The sequence below is a fragment of the Notamacropus eugenii genome, chromosome 6 (genome assembly GCF_028372415.1).
Source record: "Notamacropus eugenii isolate mMacEug1 chromosome 6, mMacEug1.pri_v2, whole genome shotgun sequence".
Taxonomy (NCBI): Eukaryota; Metazoa; Chordata; class Mammalia; order Diprotodontia; family Macropodidae; genus Notamacropus; species Notamacropus eugenii.
Window position 1 is genome coordinate 167311665 of NC_092877.1, and position 18241 is coordinate 167329905.

Below are 18241 nucleotides of genomic sequence, written 5' to 3' on the forward strand. Positions count from 1 at the left end.
GTTAAATGCAATGAGACTAAGTGATGAGTCATCTGTCAACAAAAATGTATTTAAAAAACTGACCTTGTAACAGGCACTGTTCAGTGGTTACTCTTATAATGGTTCACACTGATCAGAAACAATAGACATCTTCTCTCCAATTGGGGATAATTACACTAGCTAACTCTGATCTACTGATACATCACTTTTATTAATGTACAAAGACATTTCCTGGAAAGAGTCCTATAGTTTAGGAAAGGCAAATAAGATTGTCTCTATTTTGTAGATGATAAAATAGAAGGGGAAGTGAAATGATATGGCCACATTTAAACAGCAAATAAGAGGCTGGACAAGAACTCAGTTCCAGGTCTTCAGATGCCGAAACACTATGACCTTTTGCACTGAACCACTCAAGGGAGGACTGATGAATTTTAACAACTGGATCTCAGGAAAAAAAAAGCAATATATGTTTCAAATTTAATCTGCAAGGCAAACATGTTCTCTACAAGTTGCTTAAGTTAGATTATCAAGAAAATAACAAATCAAGAGCGGATTTGTGGCATATATTAAAATTTGGGGTATAAACATTCATAATGAAAATTTAATAACTGCACGTAACAAGTAGGTTCACTTCAGCATGCTCATGCTGCTTACCCTCATCAGGTTAACCAATTTTCAACCCACATTCATATAGAAAGTGACCATTTTTAACTTTCTCTTCTGGACTGCTTGGAAGAATTTTTTTTTTTAATTTTTCTTTACGGGTCTCTAGAGGTGTTCTGTTTGGCTTTTCTTCCTCCTTAAAATGTGGATGTGAAGGAGGCAGAGTCAAGTTGGGGAAGTAGAAAGACACACATACTCTAGCGCTTCTCCCACAGCCCATAAAATACCTGTAAAGAAAGACTCAACAAATTCTAGAGCAGCAGAAACCACAGAATGACGGAGTGGAGGAGATTTCCAACCCAAGGTGACCAGGAAGAGTGACAGGAAATGTCTGTCCCACTGGACTAGGAGAAGAGCCCAGCCTAGCCTCAGCCACGTGGTGCTCGGAGAAGCAGAACTCAAGCAGACTTCGGGGATGGATTTCCCAACAGCAGCAGCGGCGTTTCTCAGATCTCTTTGCCCACAAACGCCAAAGGTCAGTGAGAGGAATTTTTTGTCCAGAGAGAGAAGGGAGCAGGGTCTTCCCCCAACCCCAGGTGGTGGCAGCGGTGGCAGCAGCAACAGCAACAGCAACAGCAAGTGGCAGGCAGCTACGTTGAACGAAGCAGCAGCTAGGGTCCATTGTTGGAGCACCTCAGCTTAAAGTCCCTGGAGGAACTGAGAAGCTGATCTGAATCTCAGCCCTGAGCAAGGTACCATGGCATAACAGAGTTGGAGGCCCGTGAGGAGCAAGCTCCTCTCCCTTGATTGTGTCATGTTGTAGGAACTGAGATCTCACAGGTCTCCAGACTCTACCCAATTCTTGAGAAAAGATCCAAAAGTAACTGGTTGGAAAAATGCCTTAAAAAAGGAAAAAAATAAGCCTTATAGAAGCTTACTTTCTTGGTGAACAGATATTCTCTCCCATTCCTTCAGATGAGGAAGAAGAAAGTTTATCATAAGGGGAAGACATAACAGTCAAGGCATCTGCATCCAAAATCTGTAAATTTAATATGCAATGGCCCCAAGCCACGGAAGAGCTCAAAAAGGATTTTGTAAATAAAATAAGAGAGGTGAAGAAAAAATTGGGTAGAGAAATGACAGTGATGCAAGAAAATCACAAAAAGCGAGGCAACAGCTTACTAAAGGAGACCCCCCAAAAATGAAGAAAATAATACTTTAAAAAATAGGCTAACTCAATTGGCAAAAAACGTCCAAAAAGCCAATGAGAAGAGTGCTTTGAAAAGCAGAATTAGCCAAATGGAAAAGGAGGTTCAAAAGCACACTGAAGATAGCAGTTTTTTAAAACTTAGAATGGAAAAGATGGAAGCTGATGACATTATGAGAAACCCAGAAATTACAAACCAAAACCAAAAGAATAAAAAATAGAAGATAATGAGAAAAACATCTGACCTGGAAAATAGATCCAGGGGACACAATTTAAAAATTATGGGACTATTTGAAATCCATGATAAAAAAAAAGCCTAGGCATTACTTTTCAAGAAATTATCAAGCAAAACTGCCCTGATAGTCTAGAAAAAAGAAGGCAAAATAAATTTTGGAAGAATTCATCTATCACCTCCTGAAAGAGATCCAAAAAGAGAAATTCCTAGCAATATTGTAGCAAATTCTAGAGTTCCCAGGTAAAGGATAAAATACTTCAAGCAGCTAGAAAGAAACAATTTGAGTATTGTGGAGATACAATCAGGATAACACAAAATCTAGCAGCTTCTACATTAAGGGACTGAAGGGGTTGAAATATGATATTCCAGAAGTCAAAGGAACTAGGATTAAAACAAGGAATCACCTACCAAGCAAAACTGAGTATAATACTTCAGGGGAAAAATAGTCATTCAATGAAATAGAGGATTTTCAATCATTCTTAATGAAAAGATCAGAGGTGAAAAGAAAATTTCAAACACAAGAATCAAGAGAAGCATGAAAACGAAAAGAGGAAAGAGAAATCACAAGGGACTTACCAAAGTTGGACTGTTTACATTCCTACATGGAAAGATAATATTTGTAACTCTTGAAACTTTGTTCAGTATCTGAGCAGTTGGAGGGATTACACACACACACACACACACACACACACACACACACACACACACACATACACACAGAGTGAGAGACAGAGAGCACAGGGTGACTTAAGTAGGAAGGGATCATATCTAAAAAATAAAATAAAGGGGTGAGAGAGGAATATCTTGGGAAGAGAAAGGGAGAAATGGATTGGGGCAAATTATCTCTCATAGAAGAGGCAAGCAAAAGCTTTTCCAATGGAGGGGAAAAAGAGAAAGGTGAGAGGGAAAAAGTGAAGCTTATTCTCATCACATTTGGCTCAAGGAACGAATAACATGCACACTCAATTTGGTATGAAAATTTATCGTAGACTACAGGAAAGTAGGGGAGAAGGGGACAAGCAGGGTGGGGGGATGATGGAAGGGAGGGCAAATGGAAGGGAGTAATTAGAAGTAAACACTCTTGGAGAGGGACAAGGTCAAAAGAAAGAATAGACGAAATAGGGGGCAGGATAGAATGGAGGGAAATATAATCTTACACAACATGAGCATTATCAAGTCATTTACAAAACTACACATATACAGCCTATGCTGAATTGCTCGCCTTCTCAGTGGAGATGGGTGGGGAGGGAGGAAGGAAGAAAAGTTGGAACCCAGAGTTTTAGGAACAAATGTTTAGAATTGTGTTTGCGTACAACTGGGAAATACGAAATACAGGTAATGGGGTATAGAAATTTATTTGCCCTACAGGACGAGAGAGAAGATGGGGTCAAGGGAAGGGAGGGGTGTGAGAAGGCAGGGCACATTGGTGAAAGGGTCAATCAGAATGCAAGGCATTTTGGGGTGGGAGGGGGCGAGACAGGGGGGAAATTTGGAACTCAAAATTTTGTGGAAATTGTTGAAAACTTAAAATAAATAAATAAAACAAATTAAACCAAATGTGGATGTGTATACAATGGCCTTTGGATGATTTTTGACTCAGAGTTTGTACTGAAACGAATTCATCTGAACTCATTTTAACTCAACCAATATGAATTACTTGCCAGGCAGTTTACTAAATCAAAAGGGTATAAACATCTATAAGGAAAATAACCCCTGTCCTTAGGGAAATAGCATTCTGCTAACTACTGCAATATATTATTCTTTGGGTAACTAATCTTCCTAGAATTCATTCTTTTATGGGTGGCCTTTTACTGAAATCCATCAAGGATTAAGGTCTTAGTGTATTAGTTATCATCAACCAATTTTTCAGTAATTTAATAACAGTTTGAGAAACATACTATATGGAAGATGGAAATGCAAATGTACCTTCCAGGGTGGGCTTTTATTCTAGTACAGAGATTCAATACACAGTACAAATACATAGCACTTGTATAGTGCTTTAAAGATACAAAGCAATTTACACATATTATCTCATTATAACAAAATAAGTATCTCATTGTGGTAATGATTTAAAGAGAGCGTTATTGTCATCTTCATTTTACAGATGTGGAAAGAAAGGCAAAAAGCGGTTAAGCAACTTTACTTAGGATCAAAGAGCTGGTAAGGCTCTGAGGAATGATCTGAACAAAGACATTCCATGACTCCAAATACATCATCTTTTCCACAAAGCCATGATCTCCTCTTGAAGATATCTAAGATCTCTGACTGTTCCATATCTGACTTTATCTGTCTAAATGCCTGTGAAGAAATGTAACAAATGTAACAAAATCAGTAGAGAGCCAGCCTTGTAACAGGAAGCCTTGGTTTCCAATGCTTGTGAGACATTGGAAAATCATTTATCCTCTGTCAAGGAAACTCCCTAAGGCAAGGAAGATGCCAGTCTGCATTGGCAGAAAGATTGCCTCATGAATGATTTCCTTATGTCAATGATATTACAAATCTACTGATTTTCCTTTTCTTATTAGTCTATTGTCTGTCTAACATCACCTAGTATAGGTGAAAATCATAATTTAAATTTCAGTTTTTTTGCAAATACAATATGTTTTCCACTATACTCTACTTAATGCATTTTGTGCAATTGTGAAAAATCTCAGCCTTCATGAAATTAAACACATTCTAGTTGCAAAATAGTGATAGATTCCATCTTTATCTAGCATAAGACAGAGAACTTACTTGTTTTTTTGGTCCCGGTTTCTTAAACTCCACAGATTTCAACTATGTCTAGCTTCTTCTTGTTAATGATTAAAATTTAAATAAAATTTTGATGGCTGTAAAATGCTTTAGAAATATTATTTCATTCTATATTCAAAGCAATTCAGCATAGTTATTATGGTTATGCACATTTTACAGATAAGGAAACTAAGGCGTAGAGAAGTTAAATAAATAGTAAATTTCGGTGGATTCACTGAAACTCGTTTTCCTGATATGCACCATCTTGTTTATAGCAAACATTTGTTTTCTTCAGGAGAAATTTACTACGAACATAATATGTCATTATTGATTTGGAAATTGTCTGTTCAACTGCTCTTATTATCATAAATCATTTGCAGGGTCTGATGAAGAAAAGTGAATAGAAAATTGTGTCAGAAACATCCAGGTTGAAATGCCACATCATAATGAAAATTAACTTCATGATATCAGTGTATCCATTGACAAATCATTTGAATCATCTGGGTCTCACTTTCCTTACTATTAAATTGGCCATCCATAGCACTAGTACCAAACTCATAAATTATTGTAATGGTCAAAGGAGAAAACAAATATTACTTTCGTAATGAATTTTTAAAAGCCCACATAAATATCTATTTTATTTACTATTTGAGTATAATTAGCATTTTCTGATTAATGAAACAAGCTGTTCCTTGGAACCATTGCTGAATATCATTGAAGACTTTCCCTTAAGCAAAAAAACTCTTGAAGAGGGGATGTTTTCATTATAATATAGGAAAGACATTCATATCTTTCTATTCATTTTCACAGAAGTGAGATAGAATATATTCTGGACCGAATAACACACACCACAACTGAAAATCCCACCTACTCTTTATCTCATTGGTGAAGGCGTTCCCAAGGGAAAATATGACTGAGAGAAATTATACTGCACCAACTGATTTTATTTTTATTGCCTTCACGGATTACTGACCACTCAAAATCACTCTCTTCCTTTTGCTTTAGGTCATTTATATTTTGACCTTGGTGGGAAACATTGGTTTCCCAATGTCTTGGTAAATATCGATTCTAATCTTCAAATTACCATGTATTATTTTCTCAGTAATATCTCCTTTCTAAACATCAGCTATTCCACAGTCATAACTCCCAAGATGCTAGCAAACCTCTTATCTTCTAAAAAGGATATTTCGCTATATGATTGTGTCCTTCAAATGTACTTCTTGCTTACTTTGTTGATGCAGAATGTCTGATTCTAGCTGTAATGGCTTTCAATAGCTATGCAGCTATCTGTAAATTGACATATTCAACACCTGTGTCCAGGAAAGTGTGTGTTTTCTTCATTATCATGGATTATTTCAATGGAGGCATATTTTCACTGGTCCATGTATCTCTGACATTCAGATTGTCATTCTGCAGTTCCCATGTTATAAATCACTTTTTCTGTGACATACCACCATTACTAGCTTTGTCTTGTGCCAGCATCTCCCTCAATGAACTTCTGATCTTTGCTTTATATAGCTTCATCCAGACCAGCACTTTTGTGATCATTTTCATGTCTTACTTCTGTATCCTAATGACAGACCTGAATATAAAATCATCTAGAGGAAAAAATAAGAATTTTCCACTTGTGCTTCTCACACAATAGCTGTAACTTTATTCTATGGGCCACTTTTGTTAATGTACTTTTATCCCACCACCAAATAATCCTCAAACACAGATAAAGTGACTGTCGTTTTTATACTGTGGTTTTCCCCATGTTTAACCCTTTTATATACAGTTTGAGAAACATAGATGTGAAAAATACATTCAAAAGAATGTTGGACAGGATATTTCCAAATCAATATTGCCATAGAATAAGAAATTTCTCAGTATCTTAGAGCTGAACAGGGCCCTAAAATATATGTAGCTTAAAGAATAACTGATTTGTAATATGGCCCCAACAAATCATGACCTGGAGTTAGTTTGAACACCTCTAGTCACCCCACTACTCTCTGAGAAAGTTTATTGAACTTTGGGATAGTTCTAAGCATTAAGAAAGTTCACTGGGGGGAAGATGCAAAGATGGTGGAGTATAAAGATGCATATATGCTAGAGCTTCCCCCACAGCCAACAAAATACCTGTAAAAGTTGCTCTCAACAAATTCTAGAGGAACAGAAGCCACAGAAAGACAGAGTGAAAGAGATTTTCAGCCGAAGGGAACCTGGAAGGCCAACAGGAGAGGTCTATCCCACAGGATTCTGAACTGAGCAGAGCCCAGCCCTGGCTGCAGGGCACGGGGAGAAACAGGACTAGAACAGGCCTTCAGGGCATAATCCCCAGCAGGGAGGATCCCAGATCCCTCAACCCCCAAGAGACAAAGAAAATTTCAAAGGTCAGTATGTGAGGGCATTCCCAGCTGGGCGGGAGGGGAGTGGGATTCCCCTGGCACTGTCCCCAGGAGGCAGCATAGGGGGTGGCAGTAGGAGCAGTGGGTGGCAGGTGGCTATGGCAGCCGCAGAAGTAGCCTGGGTTCATTGTCCAAATGGCTCAGCTTAAAGCTTCTAGGGGCATTGAGCAGGGCATCTGAACTTCAGCCCTCATTGGCGGACCCGCCCCAGCCTAAAACCCCTGAAGGAATTGAGCAGCTGATCTGAATCTCAGCCCTGAGCAAGTTCCTGGGGGGAGGAGGAGCACTAAGACCCTCCTCTTGACAAAGGATTCAGAATTCAAGTAACTGGTTGGGGAAAATGCCCAAAAAGGGGGGAAAAAATCAGACCATGGAAGGCTACTTTCGTGGTGAACAGGTAGCCCCTTCCATCTTTTCAGATGAGGAAGAACAATGCATACTGTCAGAAGAAGTCAAGGTTTCTGCCTCCAGTACTTCGAAAGTGAATAGGAAATGGGCTCAGGACATAGAAGTGCTTGAAAAACGAGTCATCAGGGTTCCAAAGGAGAACCAAAAAAAATTCTGAGGAAAATAACACCTTTAAAAAGAGGCTAACTCAATTGGAAAAAAAGACTCAAAAAGTCAATGAGGAGAAGAAGGCTTTATAAAGCAGAATTAGCCAAATGGAAAAGGAGGTTGAAAAGCTCACTGAACAAAATAATTCTTTAAAAATGAGAGTGGAATTCAGGGAAGCTAAAGACTACACAATAAACCAAGAAGTTACAAAACAAAACCAAAAGATTGAAAAAATAGACGATAATGTGAAACATCTCCTTGGAAAAACAACTGACCTGGAAAATACATCCAGGAGAGACAATTTAGAAATTATGGGACTACCTGAAAGCCATTGTCAAAAAAGAGCCTAGGTATTATCTTTCATGAAATTATCAAGAAAAACTGCCCTGATATTCTAGAACCAGAGGGCAAAATAAATGTCAAAAGAATTCACTGACCATCTCTTGAAAGAGACCTGAAAAGAGAAACTCCTAGGAATATTGTGGTCAAATTTCAGAGTTCCCAGGTCCAGGAGAAAATATTGCAAGCAGCCAGAATTAAACAATTCAAGTATTGTGGAAATACAATCAATCTGGCAGCTTCTACATTAAGGAATTGAAGGGCTTGGAATAAGATATTCCAGAACTCAAAGGAACTGGGAATGAAACCAAGACTCACCTACCTAGCAAAACTGAGTATATTTCAAGAGAAAAAAAATGATCATTCAATGATATAGAGGACTTTCAGACATTCATGATGAAAAGATCAGAACTGAATAGATTTGACTTTCAAACACGAGTCAAGATAAGCAAGGAAAAGTAAACAAGAAAGAGAAGTCATAAAGGACTTTCTAAAACTGAACTGTTAACATTCCTACATGGAAAGAAAATGTTTGTAACTATTGAGACTTTTCTCAGTATTTAGGTAAGTGGAGGGATTACACACACACACACACACACACACGCACGCACACACATATAGACAGAGAGTACAGGTTGAATTGAATCAAAAGAAATTATATCCACTAAAAAATAAAATTAAGGGATGAAAGAGGAAAATATTGGGAGGGGAAAGGGAGAAATGGAATGGGACAGACTCATAAAAGAGATAAGAAAAATATTATTCAATGGAGGAGAAAAGGGAGAAAGGGAGAGGGGAAAAGTGAAGCTTACTCTCTTCACATATGGCTTAAGGAGGGAATAACATGCTCATTAAATTTGGTATGAAAATCTATCTTGCACTAAAGGAAAGTAAGGGAAAAGGCGACAAGTGGGGTGAGGGGGATGATAGATGGGAGGGCAAATGGGAGAAGGGAGTAACTGGAAATAAACACTTTTGAGAAGGGACAAGGTCAAATGAGAGATCAGAAAAAGGGGGGTACAGGGTAGGATGGAGGGCAATATAGTTCGTCTTATACAACATGAGTATTATGGAATATTTTGCAAAATGACACATATATAGCCTGTATTGAATTGCTTGCCTTCTCAGTGGGAATGGGTGGAGAGGGAGGGAGAGAAGATGGAATTCAAAATATTAAATGAATGTTGAGAATTTTTATTTCATATAACTGGGAAACAATAAATACAGGTAATGGGGTAAAAAAAATATTTTGCCTTCAATAAAAAAGATTGGGATAAGGGAAGGGGAGGGTATCCTAGAAGAGGGCACATTGAGGAAAGGGGTAATCAGAATGCAAGGTGTTATGGGGTGGGGCAAAAAATTGGAACACAAAATTTTACGAAAATGAATGTCAAAATCTAAAAATAAATACATAAAACTATTAAAAGTAAATAAATTTCCTATTGTTACAAAAAAGAAAATCTATTGGGGAGGAAGAGAACTGGATTATCAGGAGACCAATTTCTCAATTTTTGTTTAGTGACACAGAGTTGCACAATTCCTTCAGTTGCATTCTCTCTTCCGGAGTCATTAAAATCCAGTGACAAGACAAAAGTCAGGATGACTGGTGAATACCCAGGATGTAGAGGATAACTTTGGTGTCTTTGATATCTGAACAAATTCTAACTGTTCCACAGTACCGGCTGCAGCTGTCTTCGTGGCTTTTAAAACAAGTTGTTGTCATTCACTCATTCCACTGGGGGATGTCTCCACGTGTTTGGGATAAACATCCTGACTTTTAAACATGTTTGAGACCTTTTTGTTACCTTCAACTTGGTTTATCTAGTGATCCAACACAGTTTTACTGGGATGGAAATGGTGCACATTGTTACAGCTTCTTGGAGACCCAGCTGAGAGTTAGGCAAGAAGTAAAAGTAAAGGTGGACAAGCAGCTCTGAAAAGGGCCAAACAAGATCTCAGACCAGAGGTAATAGTCCTCCTGATCATTACATACACCCCTGTTCTCAAGTCTCTGGTCTTGAGAAATTGTAATGGCCAGTGGTTGCAGGGAAAATATTTCTAAAATTGGAGCAATTGTTCTGTTACTTGTAAAAATTTCAAAAGGCAAATGAATTAGTGAAGAGACTAAACTACCTTGTCCATGATGCATTCTAAGTTATCAATAATGAAATTTTTCATTTCCACATTTTGCTATTTAGCAAAAGTAGAAGTAGACTCTGTGTTCTCAGGCAACATCGCAAATGATTTTTTTAATGTGATTTCAAATGGTTATATCAGATGGACAAGTGGAAGGAATTATACATGGCAGTCATTGGTATACAATAGATTCATCTGATATGGGCTAGGGTCTTTATTTTTTTTTTTCATGTCAGGTTGTTCTCCTTCATGACGTCCACTGATACTTCCCTTACTCTTACCCTTCCTCCTCAAAAAAAAGAAAAGAGTGAGAAAAATGAGACTAGCTAAATGAATATTTCTTAATGATGAAAATATTCATTGGTTCCAAAATGTGTGTAATCTATAATTAATAAGTTGCAGTGATATCAAACTTAAATAATGTCAAACCCTTATCCTCATGAAGCTTTAAGTCTTTGCAGAAATACTGGTCAATTTTTTTCCATATTTTAAATGTTTATTTATTTTTAGTTTTTCATATTCATCTCAACAAAATTATGAGTTCCAAATTTTCTCCCCATCTCTGCCCCCTCCCACCCCAAAACGCAGTGCATTTTGATTACCCCTTCCCCAATCTGCCCTCCCTTCTATCACACCTCTTCCTTCCCTTATCCCCGTCTTCTCTCTTTTCTTGTAGGGCAAGATAGATTTCTATATTCCATTGCCTGTGTTTCTTATTTCCATGTTGCATGAAAAAACAATTCTCAAACGTCGTTCATAAAACTGAGTTCGAACTTCTCTCCCTTCTTCCCTCCCCACACATCCCCATTGAGAAGGCAAGAAATTCTACATAGGTTACATATGTGAAGTTTTGCAAAAGACTCCTAATAGCCATGTTGTGTAAGAATAACTATATTTTGCTCCATCCTATCGTGCCCCCAATTTATTCTACTCTCTCTTTTCACCTTGTCCTTCCCCAAAGGTGTTTACTTCTAATTACTCGCTCCCCTCATTTGCTTTCCCTTCTATCATTCTCCCCACCTCACTTATGCCCTCTTCCCCTATTATCCGGTAGTGTGAGATGCATTTTCGTACCAAATTGAATGTGCATGTTATTCCCTCCTTAAGCCAAATGTGATGAGAGTAAGCTTCACTTTCTCCCTCTCATCTCATCTTTTTTTGGTCTCTTTTATGAGAGATAATTTTCCCATTCTACATCTCCCTTTCTCCTTCCAATATCTTCTTGTCACTCCCCTTAATTTTATTTTTTTAGATATCATCCTTTCCTATTCAAGTAACCCTGTGCCCTCTGTCTATTTATATCTGTATAATCCCTCCAAATAAGCAAATATTGAGAAAAGCCTCAAGAGTTAAAATGTTATATTTTCATTTAGGAATATAAACACCTCAAATTTAGTAAGTCTCTTGTGTTTACTCTTTCCTGTTTACATTTTCATGTGTCTCTTGATTCTTGTGTTTGAAAGTCAAATTTTCTATTCACCTTTCATCTTTTCATAAAGTATGCTCAAAAGTCCTCTATTTCATTGAATGACCATTTTCCCCCTGAAGTATTATACTCAGTTTTGCTGAGTAGGTGATTCTTGGTTTTAATCCTAGTTCCTTTGACTTCTGGAATCTCATATTCCAAGCCCTTCAATCCCTTCATGTAGAAGCTGCCAGATCTTGTGTTATGCTGATTGTATTTCAACAACACTTGAATTCTTTCTTTCTGACTGCTTGCAATATTTTCTCCTTGACTTGCGAACTCTGAAATTTAGATGCAATATTCCTAGGAGTTTCACTTTTCAGGTCTCTTTCAAAAGGTGATTGGTGTATTCTTTCAATATTTATTTTGTCCTCTGGTTCTAGAATATCAGGGAAGTTTTCCTTGATAATTTCATAAAAGAATGTGTCTAGGCTTTTTTTTTATCATGACTTTCAGATGGTCCCATAATTTTTAAATTGTATCTGTGGATCTGTTTTCCAGGTCAGTTGTTTTTCAAAGAAGATATTTCACATTATCTTCTATTTTTTCATTCTTTTGGTTTTGCTTTGTAATTTCTCCGTATCTCATAAAGTCATTAACTTCCATTTTTTCCATTGTATTTTTTAAAGAAATATTTTCTTCGGTATTCTTTTGAACCTCCTTTTCCATTTGGCTCATTCTGCTTTTTTCAAACCTTGTTCTACTCATTGGCTTTTTGGAACTCTTTTGTCAATTGAGTTAGCCTACTTTTACAGATGTTACTTTCTTCAGCATTTTTTGGGTCTCCTTTAGCAATCTGTAGACACACTTTTCATGATTTTCTTGCATCACTCTCATTTTTCTTCCCAATTTTTCTTGCACCTCTCTTATTTGATTTTCAAAATCTTTTTTGAGCTGTTCCGTGCCCTCAAACCATCGTATATTTATTCTGGAGGTTTTGGATGCAGAAACCTTGATTTTTAGGTTTTCCTCTGACGCTGTACATTGTTCTGCATCATCTGAAAGGATGGAAGAAAATATAGTCTTATTTTTTTTCCCTTTTGGGGGCACTTTCCCAACCACTTCCTAGACTTTTGAGTCCCTTGTCAAGAGGAGGGTATACTCTAGGGACCTGTAAGTTCTCAGTTCCTCCAAGGTGGCACATTCAAAGGAGAGGTGTTTAGTCCCTCCTGGCCTGTGCTCTTGTCTGTGAACAACCACAAGCACTCTGTTCTGCCGAGGATCTGTAAGTACATTTCCCTCACCATAATCTCCTCCAGCTCCACCACGCTAGCACTCTTCCTCAACCCAGGAGTGTCACTCAGGGCTGACATCCAGATCAGCCACTCAATTTTCCCCAGAGCTTTAGGCTGAGGGTTCCAAAAATAGATGCTGTCACTGTAGTTGCTCCTGCAGGTGGTGTCAGACCCCATTTCCTTCTCACCCAGGTCAAAGAGCCTTCTCATTGACTTTTGAAGCTTTCTTTGACGTTTCTGAGTTGAGCAGTCTGGGAACCTCAGCTGCTGCCTGGGATTCTGGCTCCTGAAGCCTCTTCCAGTCCTGTCCCTCCCATGCCATGGCCAAGGCCAGGCTGTGCTGTACTCCACTCCCTGTGTGATAGACCTTTCCTGTCTGCCTTGAAGCATGTCTTGGGCTGGAGATCTCTTTCATTATGTCGTTTTGTGGCTTCTGCTGCTCTACAATTTATTTAGAGTCATTTTTACAGTTATTTTATGGGCTATGGAGGGGAGTTTCTACAGGTCCGTCCTTCTACTCTGCCAACTTAGCACTGACCATTTTAACCAAAAGGATGAAAAGTTTACTCATCAAATCTAGAACTAATCAGAAAAAGAAAAATAGACTCAACCAACTTTAAATGTAGTAGGATATATGAAAGAAATGTATTTATGTTGACATCAACTGTGCATGTGTACAAAAGAATGCATAATATTCCAATAGTACTATTGTGATCTTAGGTGAAAAGAAATGCATTTTCTATGATATTGGATCTGTGAACCTGATGGTGATACTCCATGTGGTGGGGATAGAATTATGAGGAAGAATAGACTAAGGTAAGATAGAAGAAGAGAGGAGAAGTAATGAGGCAAGAAAGAAAGAAGAAAAGTATTTAAAAGAAAGAAAAGGAAAGAAAGAACAAAGGGAGAATAGAAGTTATAAAGGATGGAAGTCGGGGATTGAAAGAAGGAAAGAGAGAGGTAGGGAAGAGAAAGAGATGCAAAAAGAGTTTGCAAGGAGAGTGGGGGAAGAGAAAAGGATAAAAGTATCAAATAAGCATAAATTAATTAAACATGTTATATTCCATATTCTCAGATCACAAAGACAAAAAAAGAAGTCTTCTCAGTTCTCAAGAGACTTATTTTTTGATGACGGAAATAAGAAATCCACAAAAACATGCATGCATGGATGTATGCATGTGGATATAGAAATACACCCACATATATACATATGCACACACATACACAAACAAAACATGTTCACATGCAATCACACAATTGTTTAGGACAAGATAGGAAGACTTAATGTAGAAGATAGCTTTACTGATCATTCTTGAAAGCAGCAATAGATTCTAGGAGTGAAATATGGGATAGTATTCCATTCCATGTCTGGGAGACAGTCAGTATAAAGGTGCTAAGGTAAGGGATGGAGTACTGTAACTGAGCAACAGCATAAAGCAGGGTGAGTCTTGAATACAAAGTGTGAGTATGGGATTAGTATGTGAAACTGGAAAGGTAGGTAGGAGCAAGCTTTTAAAGAACTCTCTAATAGTTAAAAAGAGCAGGGTTTTTTTTTTACATTCTATCCTTGGGACAAAAAAATGGAAATAGATTTTATTGAGCAAATTACTGATATATTCAGACGTGTTTTAGGAAAAAAAACATTTTCTAGTTCTGTGGAAGACAGATTGTATTGGAGAGAGACTTGAAGTAGAAATATCAATTGGATAATAACTGTTAATCATCTAAGTTAGAAGTGATAAAGGCCTGAATTAAAGTGGAAATTAAATCGGTATTATGAAGGCAACTGATTTGGCTGATGTTATAGAAGGAAACATACATTTTATCATTGCCCAGGGATTTAAAATTAAGCAATAAATTGATCAAACGAGATAAAATATTAAGTCATATGAAGTGGAATCAAGTAGCAAAATCACATTTTTAAGTTGCTGATCCAACCCATGTCTCAGGAACAATCATATCTACAAAATCATAATAGGCAAGTGGTTCTCCAGTGTGTAGCTGTAGATATCTAATTATTGGGAACTAAATATATAGCAACTAATGTAGACTCCTTTCTACACTTTATATACTTTAACACTAAAATCTTCCTCTGATGACTTTATAATGGTATACTTATATTGATTACCCTATATCTATTAAAATAAATTGCCTTTATCATTTCAGTTTTATGGAATAGGAAATCCCTTTTGACATGCTATAAACCTACTTGTGGGGTTTATATAAAGTAAGCAAAGTAGTTAGTAATAAGAGACTTGGAGAGAGGTAGAAGTCTTTAAGTCAAAATTCTCAAAAGGAATACTATAAGAAGGACAAAAAGAGCTCTGGTCATGACTTTTGACTCTGTATCAGCAGGAGGGAAGCCTTATGAATTTCAGAACAGTGAAGATTCAGACTTGTCATTCCTATCTAAGAAAAACCTCTGCAATTGTAGTGATCCTGTAGTGCATGCGTTGGGAGCAAAGTACAAATCACAAACTATGAGAAAACAGTAGTCAGGAAAATATGAGGAGTTCAATAGAAATGATATAATTATGTCACAGGGAAACGTCATGAGTAATTCATGAAGTGAAAAAAGACCTTGCAGAAATAATCATGTTATCCACATGAACTCACTAAAAGTGGAAAATACACACTCTTTGATTCTGTACCTACTTATGGGAAAGTATGACACACACTTTGGGGAGGAAAATTGTGGATGAATTGTCTTCCTGTGATCAATATCAATTTCTTAATTATTTGAGCTTGTCTAATTGATATTAACTGAAAAATCATGGTGGGAAAACATCGACATAGGTTTGTGAGCTATAACTTTGGAAAGACTAGCTCCTTAGAAATTTCACAAGAAATCTTAGAAGATACATAAAAGCAAATATGAAGCAGCTCCGCCAATGAACGTAGGACTTAGAGAGAATGAGTTAAGTGAGGAATTCTTGATCTAGGGAGTGATACAAATTTAGAGCATAAAACCTCAAAAATAAAGAAAAGTAGAAATGTAAGATGCACCTAATGTGAGATAAAAAAATTATATTAAATAAAGGGACATGGAAGCAGAGATTAATACTAAGTTGGAAACTAAACAACTAATGCTAAAGAATGAGTGGATCCAACAACGTCATAGAAAAACATCGACAATTTTCTTAAAGGTAATGATATCACAGAAATATCAAGATCTTCAGAATGAAGTCAAAGTAGTACAAGGGGAAAATTTTCTAACTCAATGTTTTCATCGAAGAGAGAGAGAGAGGGAGAGAGAGACAGAGAGAGACACACGCACAGGGACAGAGACACAGAGAGAGACAGAGACAGAGACAGACAGGCAAAGAGACAGAGAGAGACAGAGAGACAGAGACAGAGAAGCACAAGGAGAGAGGACTGGTCATTTTAGGGAAGCACATTTAATAAATCTAGGAAAGGAACAAATTAAATCCCTAATTAAGAACCAAAATGAGAATCTGGAAAATTAAAGGCAAAATTATTGAAACTGAAAAAAATTAATAAGTGCCATGCCAAACAAACTAACAAAAATTATTTTCTAAAGCTATATAAAATAATATCGGAATTCATCTGAAAGAACAAAAGATCCAGAAAATCAAGGGAATTGATGAAAAGAAATGCTAGGGAAGGTGGCCTAGTCATACCAGTTCTCAAATTGTAATATAAACCGGCAATTATCAAAACCAATTAGAACCGACTTAGAGATACAGGAGTAATTCAGTGGAATAAGTTAGGTACACAAGACACAGTAGTCAATGATTACACCAACCAACTGTTCGATAAACCCCAAGACCGCAACTCACTGTGTGACAAACCTGCTGGGAAAACGATGTAACAGCATGGCAGAAACTGGGCACAGACATTTTAATGACACTGTATACCACAATAAATTATAAATGGGTAGACAATTTGGATATAAAGTTGCATATGACGAGTAAATTAAGGTGTCAGGGAATAGATTACTTATGAAATTTATGGAGAATGAAGAAATTTATGATCAAACAAGAGATAGAGAACACTATGAAATGCAAAATGGATAATTTTGTTTTCTTTATTTAAAAAGATTCTGAACAAACAAAGCCAATGCAACCAAGATTAGGAGGGAAGCAGAAAACTAGGAAAGAATTTTTATAACTAGTATCTGTGATAAATGCCTCATTACTAAAGTGTATAGAGATCTGAGTCAAATTTACAAGAATATGTCATTCCTCAATTGATAAAACGTCAAAGGATATGAACAGGCAGTTTTCAGAGAAAGAAATTAAAACTATCTGTAGTCATACAAAAAATGCTCTAAATCACTATTGATTAGAGAGATGCAAATCAAAACAACTCTGAGGTAGTACATCACACCTATCAGATCAGCTAACATGACAAAACAAGAAGATAGTAAATGTTGGAGATAATGTGGGAAATTTGCAACACTAATTTAGTGTTAGCAGAGCTGTGAGCTGACCCAGCCATCTTGGAAAAGAAAGGACACAAATTAACTGAAGAAAGCAATTCCTTAAAAAAATACAATTGGTCAAATGGAGAAAAGTATACACCAAAAATTATTCCTTAAAAAATAAAATTGGCAAAATGGAAAAGAAGGTACAAACGATAACTGAAAAAAATAATTCCTTAAAGATAAATTAGGCAAGTGGGATCTAATAACTCTATGAGACATCAAGAATAAATCAAACAAAATTAAAAGAATGAAATAATAGAAGAAAATGAAAAGTTCCTCACTTGAAAGCAAAAAACAAAAAAATGAATGACCTGGAAAATAGATCTAGGAAAGATAATTTAAAAATTGTTGGTTTACCTGAAAGTCATGATCAAAAGGAGAGCTTGGCCAACATATTTCAAGAAATTATCAAGTAAGATTGCCTCGATGTCCTAGGACCAGCCACTAATATAGTAATTGAAAGAATCCAGGAACTTTCTGGGAGCCAAGACGGTAAAGTAAGCAGTCAACCACCTACACTCTCCCTTATTGAGCTATATAAAAAAAACAGAAAATATAGCCCCAGAAAAAATCTGGGAATAGCAGAGCTAGCAAAAAACAAACAAACGAACAGAGTGGAGCAATATTTAGCCTGGGATGCTTGAGGGATCAGTGGGAAAGGTTTACCTGCCAAAATAAACCCAGGAACTATAGGAGTACAATTACAAAACATTTTTTGCACAAATAGCAGAAGTAAATAATTAGAGAAATATTACAGTCCCTCACAGATAGGCCAAGTTAATAAAATAAAATGATAATTCTAAATTAATTTACTTATTCAGTGCCATACCAATCAAAATACCCAAAGTAATTTTGTAGAGCTAGGAAAAATAATAACAAAATGCCTCTGGAAGAAGAAAAGGTCAAGACTATCAAGGGAATGA

The 18241-nt window shown here is 36.8% G+C and overlaps 1 pseudogene; it reads left to right on the forward strand.

Moving 5' to 3' along the window:
• The first annotated feature begins 5663 nt into the window (after positions 1–5663).
• On the forward strand, positions 5664–6631 carry LOC140512179 (olfactory receptor 5AS1-like; annotated as a pseudogene).
• Positions 6632–18241: the final 11610 nt, after the last annotated feature.